The following is a 6,272-nucleotide window of genomic DNA, read 5'->3' on the forward strand; positions in this document are numbered from 1 at the left end:
CATTATTTATTTTCTTTAAACCTTTTGGTTTTTTTCTATTTCTTTTTTTGTATGTACTGAAGGGTTACGGGGTGGCGCGAAATTTTGAATTTTAAGGAGTGGAATTGTCTTTATGTGCATTCTTTGCCGCTTTCCCTTTTTTTGATTTGATTTTATTCTATTGAAAAAAAGAATATTTTTTAGATCTCGTACTAGTGATCAAAATATGGATAGTAATATTTTATGTACTAATTCTTTTTCAATATATTTCAGATTTGCCCTTTTTTTTGGAGAAAGTTTGAATTCGGATGTTTCCCTGTTGTCATTTATTGGTTCTTAATTTTTCACCAGGTAGGTAGATTTTATGTTTGCATAATATATTTATAATTTCCTCAGAAACAATATGGACTATTTCTTTGTAATTTTTTTTTTAATTCACAGGTTGTGCTGTTCTTCGAAGGGGTACTTTGCGTTATTTGTTCCTTTTTGTTTGTTGTTAAGAGAGCGTTGTCTCGTTAAGGTTTTGAGAGATTTTTTTCAATTTTGTTCTCAATTTCTAGTAAATGACAATCGTACATTTTAGTTTAAAGTATTTTAAAATTTAGTTTTAAAACTTATAAAAATTAAAATCTAGAAGTGTTTAAAGTCTAAGATTTCTTATAAAACTAAACTATTTGTACAAAAATTTAAGTTCAAATAGTAAAAAAAATGTATAATTAAAATTCTGCCAAAATGTAATACTACATGTAAATGCTTCAAGATTTTGAAATAAGACTTTGAAGCATTTTAAGGATTTTAAGTTATTTAAAATTAAGAATAGATTTTAATTTAACAAGTTTTCAGTTTATAGAAAAATTTAATCGTTCTATTTGTACTATTTCTATCCCAAAAATGCTTAAAATGATACAATTTTGAAAAAATTTGAATGCATCGATTGATTCGTCAATTTAGAGCATTAAAATTGTGAACGTGGTTTTATATTTTTGGAAGTGATTTTAAATCTTTGAACTGTATAATTTATAAAAATTTATATTTTTAATTTGTTAGTCTAACTGCATTTAATTTTAAATTATTTAGTTGAAACGTGTTAGTAGCTTTCATTTGAGACGTGTAAATTATTAGGATTAGAAGAATTTTTTTGTTTTTTTTTTGTTTGTTACTTCGGTTTTCAAAGTTTAAAATTTGAGAGTTCCACTTTAGGTGCTTCAATTTGTAGCTCTGTTTTTATTACGTTAAATAGGAAAATTGTTGGCTTCCGATTTCGATCTTTTTATTTTATTTGTATTCTATTAAATTTGTTTCGTTCTACGTAATCGTGGAATCAGAATCGATCTTTTGTGTTTCGGGTGTTTCCAGGTTCCGATCCAGTTCGGGAAGTGGTGGATTCTGGTTAGTAGAGTCACGAACTATCGGTTGTGCACTCAATTTTAGTTTGTCGGTATGCACGATCTTCGTTTTGTTTGGGCCTAACCTAATAAGTGCGTTCCGATCGCCTACTAATTTTTCTAAAATGTATGGTCCGCTGAAGTACAGATCGAATTTGTCTTTGTTTTTTATTAATTTTTAGATAGACGCGTTCCCCTTCTTTAAAGTGTTTTGGATTCGATTTTTGATCGTAATATTTCTTAGAGCGTGCTTTAGCTATTTGGAGTCTTTCTTTGGCGAGTGCGTGAACGTTGTCGAGTTTACAAAATAGATTTTTCAAGTATTCCAAATAAGTTTTCTCCTGTGGCGACAAGGTAAAACTATTCGGTATAATTGCCTCTCTAACGAATACTAAGGTGTAAGGTGAGAATCCAGTTGATTCGTGGACACTCGTGTTATAAGAAAACACTGCGAAGCGAAGCCAATCGTCCCAGCTGGTAGTACTCTCAAATTGTCTAAGATACTCTACTAAAGTTTGATGACTCTTCTCTAATGAGCCTAGACTTTGAGTATGATAAGCTGTTCACTGGATCTTTTTGATTCTGAACACCTTGCGAAAGGTTTTCATGCATTGACATATCAGATTTGAACCTTGATCGGCATGGATAACACGAGGGCATCCATAACGTGATATAAACTGCTCCGCTAAGGCCAATGCGATGGTAGTGGAGTCTGTATTTTTGATCGGAAGTGCATCTGAATATTTTGTGAAGTTGCATTGTATCGTAAAAATGTGGGTATTCCCTTTTGAAGACTTGGGAAGTGGTCCCACCAGATAAATTTGGATCTTGTCAAAGGGACCTTTAGAAGTTTCTGTGATTACTATCGGTTGACGAGTCCCTCTTCGTTCTAGCTTATTTTTCTGGCAATTTGTGTAGGAAGATACTATTCTTTGCACGTCAGTCTTTAAATTATTCCAATAGTATGTTGATCTCACTCGCCAATAGGTCTTTTTGACACCCTTATGCCTTCCTACAACTGATTCGTGATATTCTCTAATTATCTCATCCCTCATATCAATTGGGGGAATTATTATTTCTCCAGAGCAAATTACTATCGAAAGTCCAGTACCAACAAAATGCTGTTCAATCTTTTTTTCTACTGATTCCCAAGAAAGGTCGTCAAGACTATTTCCTGTACTTGCAGTTCTTACACTTTGTACCTTCAAGGCTTTCATAGCCTTTCGAAGAGCCAACACGGCTCCTGAGACAACATTCAAGAATACGTTGTCTTCCCTTTTGTGTTTCACAGTGATGCTGAAGATGTACCTCCCATTACGATTGAACACAACTATCTCTCCGGCCTTCGGGCTTTCCCTTCTAATATCATCGACTTTTAACAAATATCTAATTTTCAAATCCTCGTTAATTTCCGATGTCATGTATCCATCCGCAGAAATTAGATGAGCAAGATGACCCTTTCCCATACAGACCTTATCTTAGCTGTATGTGAAGATACCTTCAACCAGGGCTAAAATCTCTTTTAGGGGAGTATCGGCACTGGAACATGGATTCACGTGACAGGGCGTCACAGACTCACCAATACAACATGGTACCTTTTCAACGTGACCAGGCGTCACAGATGCACCAATACAACATGGTGTTTTTCAACGTGACCAGGCGTCACAGATACCCCAATACAACATGGTGTCTTTTTCCGGCTGTTGTCAGTCCGTGACCCGATCAGAGGCAAGTGCGAATGCGTTGCCAGCCCTTGACTCTGACCGGATGCCTGCTCCGAACTTTGATTGATCATGATTAAACTTAAAAGATCGGTGCCAACAGACTGACACTCCCTGTCCCCAGGCAATTGCGCGTCGACTTTCGCAATCCGGGGGCTTTCACAACAATTTGAAAGGACGTGTTGACCTTCCCCTAGGCCTAGGCTTTCAAAGAATCCATGTTCCAATAACTCCTTCAGACTTTTCCTGCCATCGTCCTCTCCCCAGGTTCCGACCACTCTCACAGGTCTACGATCCGCAGATTGTGCTTCTTTCGAGTCAGTTTCCGGCCTCTTAGATACATTAACATCAACCGGGTTCCTTGACAATGCGTCCGCATTGCTATTAATTCTTCCCGGTTTATACACAATATTATATTCAAACTCGCTTAGCTTTACACGCCAACGACCCAATCTTGAAACAGGGTCCTTAAGACCGTGTAACCAAACCAATGGTCGATGACCAGTTACAAGGGAAAACTGTCTGCCATAAAGATAGGGTCTAAAATGTTTTACATTGAACACAATGGCCAAAAGCTCCTTTTCTATAGTTAAATAATTTATCTCGGCATTTTGCAGAGTACGTGAATATGCCTATTGCATAGTTGGATGCATTGGTGGTGAGCACAAAGAGTTTCTCGAATTTTGGGTACTGCAACAAGGGTTTAGTACATATTGTATCACGCAGGACTTTAAAAGCTTCCTGAGTTTCAGGGCTCCAAATGAATTCGGCGTTATCTTTAAGAAGTAAGGTGAGAGGTTTATCTGTTTTTGCAAAGTTCGAGATCAACCGCCTATATTAACCGACTAATCCTAGAAATTGATTCAGATTTTTCTTCCCTTTTGGAACAGGAAACTTTTTCACAGAGTCCGTCTTCCTGGGATCTGGTCTTACTCCATCCTGAGTTATCACATGCCCCAAATAAGCGATTTCTCGTTTAAGGAAATGGCCTTTCTCCGGTTGTAGCGCCAGCCCAGCTGATTTCAATCGACCAAGGAGAGATGTTAATTTTCGAGAATATTCTTCGAGTGAGGCTGCATAGACGACTATGTCGTCCATCTAGACAAATAGTTCTATGCCTTGAAGACCTGTAAGTACACTATCCATGATCCCTTGAAAGGTAGCTGGAGCATTCTTAAGGCCGAAGGGCATCCGAGTGAACTCAATGTGCGCATAGGGAATTGAGAAGGCTGTTTTTGATTGAGAGTCTGGATCTAGACGGATCTGATGAAATCCGGAAGCTAAATCTAGTATTGAAAAATACTTAGCTCCTCCAAGTTGATCCAATATATCCGTTATGTTTGGAAGGGGGTAAGCATCTCCCACAGTTTTCTCGTTTAGAGAGCGGTAATCGAGAACCATCCTCTATCTCTTCTTACCTTCCGGGCGAGCCTTTTTAGGGACTATCCATAAAGGGGAGTTGTATGGAGAAGTAGAAGGTTAAACGATACCAGAAGCAATTAATTTATCAGTTTGTTCGCGGATTTCATCTCTGTGAATTGGGGGATAACGATATTGTTTTGTATTAATGGGCCTATCGTCGGTGGTAATTATTTTGTGGCTCAACACATTTGTGGCACCCAACTGATCGCCTTCTAAGAAAAATTGAGGAGAAAATTTAGTAAGTATAGGAAGAAGACTAATTTGTTCCTCATCCGTTAATCCTGTCAAATCTATAGCCTTCAATAATTTCGAAACTCTAACAGCTAACCTCTTATGTTCTTCACTGAAGTCGATTTTTTCGAGTGATTGATCTAAAGGGGAAATAATTTCGCATTCTTCGATATTTACAGGTGGTAATGTTAACTTAACCTTATGAAGAGTGGAGTTGACAATATACATTCTGGCGATTCCATTCTGATTGCGAACTAAAGTTTCACCCGCAAAAATACCAGGTCCACAATAGATTCTTTTGACATATTCTTCTTTAAGCATTGTATCCTTTACAGGTAGTCTTATGAGCATTTTTGTTCTTGCAGGTATTTGGATGGTTTTATGAGAAATAAAAGGAAATCGATCTTCGCCCATGCAAGGTTTGTTTTCAACGAAATTAATGACAGCTTGATGCTGCATAAGGAAGATTATTCCAATTATTCCTTCTTGTGATATCAGGAAAGACTGAGGAATAATATGAAAGGGAGTTTCGAGACCCCTAATCATCAGTGTGATTTCGCCAAGAGTACGGATCATGTTTGATCCGATTCCTACTAGATTGAAGACTATCTCTATTTACACGAGTCCAGGAATGGATCACATTTTCTTTAATTAAGCTGACCTTAGCCCCAGTGTCAATCATAAAGAGACACTTTCCTGAAATAAAAGATGGCTGCCTTATTTCTACTGTTACAGCTGGACCCGCCTCCTTCGCCCCTCTTAGTCTGAGGACAACTCTTTGACTTAAGGTAGTATTATTTGTTTGACCGTCAGACTTTTGTCCAGATTTCGGTGGTTCCTTACGAAACATATTTCTTTTTCGTTCGCGTTCGGCTCGTGTTTTTTTCTTAAATTGCAGTTCGCATAACAGTGGTTATTCATGAGGCAATAGTCGCAAGGAGAGTTATCTTTATTTGGCAAAGGTTTTGAGCAATTTCTTTTAATATGCCCTATTTGATTACAGTTATAGCACTTGATTTCACTCTTCCAGCTACACTTTGCCTCAGATCCACCTCCTGTACGTATATGTGCAATACATTTGTTGGGGTTAAACTTAGCCTTAACATTGTGCACTGAAGCTGAGTAAATGTTGGAATTTATACTCGGGTGCTTTAACTGTTCGCGTAATCTATTCCAGCTATTTACTTGGAAATCCTCCTCGTTCGCGAAAGCGATGGCTTGGTCTGGTCTGCTTATTTCTTTATTTTTAATTTAGCTGTATATTTTATAGTCTAATCCGCGTAAGAAATTCCCGATGGCTGTAGTTCTATACAGTCTGTCAAGTTAAAGCGTGGGTAACTTTTTTGGTAAAATATTTTATTTAAACGCATGTTTCTACAATGGAATTACATTTGTCAAGGTGTCGAGCAAAATGCTTTTCTGTTAGTATTTTGTTAGTAAAGGATTGCGAGAAAACATTGACACGATCAGTTTTTCCATTTTGTCGGACACTTTTCCTGTCGAACCACGATTTGGGAAGTCATCAACATTTTTG

General features: G+C 37.3%; 1 long non-coding RNA gene across 3 annotated transcripts in view; it reads left to right on the forward strand.

The window, feature by feature from the left end:
- The window catches only part of LOC117170124, a 7,329-nt gene extending 1,809 nt beyond the window's left edge, over positions 1-5,520 (forward strand). The window contains exons 2-8 of one of the 3 annotated variants that reach the window (XR_004466721.1): positions 253-330; positions 421-441; positions 3,703-3,875; positions 3,953-4,745; positions 4,918-5,019; positions 5,104-5,157; positions 5,237-5,520. This is a non-coding gene — a long non-coding RNA (uncharacterized LOC117170124). Of the gene's footprint in view, positions 1-252; positions 331-420; positions 442-3,702; positions 3,876-3,952; positions 4,746-4,917; positions 5,020-5,103 lie in introns of all 3 variants that reach the window. The other 2 variants (XR_004466719.1, XR_004466720.1) reach the window with 2 other exon arrangements.
- Positions 5,521-6,272: the final 752 nt, after the last annotated feature.

Source organism: Belonocnema kinseyi, chromosome 3, assembly GCF_010883055.1.
Source record: "Belonocnema kinseyi isolate 2016_QV_RU_SX_M_011 chromosome 3, B_treatae_v1, whole genome shotgun sequence".
NCBI classification, from domain to species: Eukaryota; Metazoa; Arthropoda; class Insecta; order Hymenoptera; family Cynipidae; genus Belonocnema; species Belonocnema kinseyi.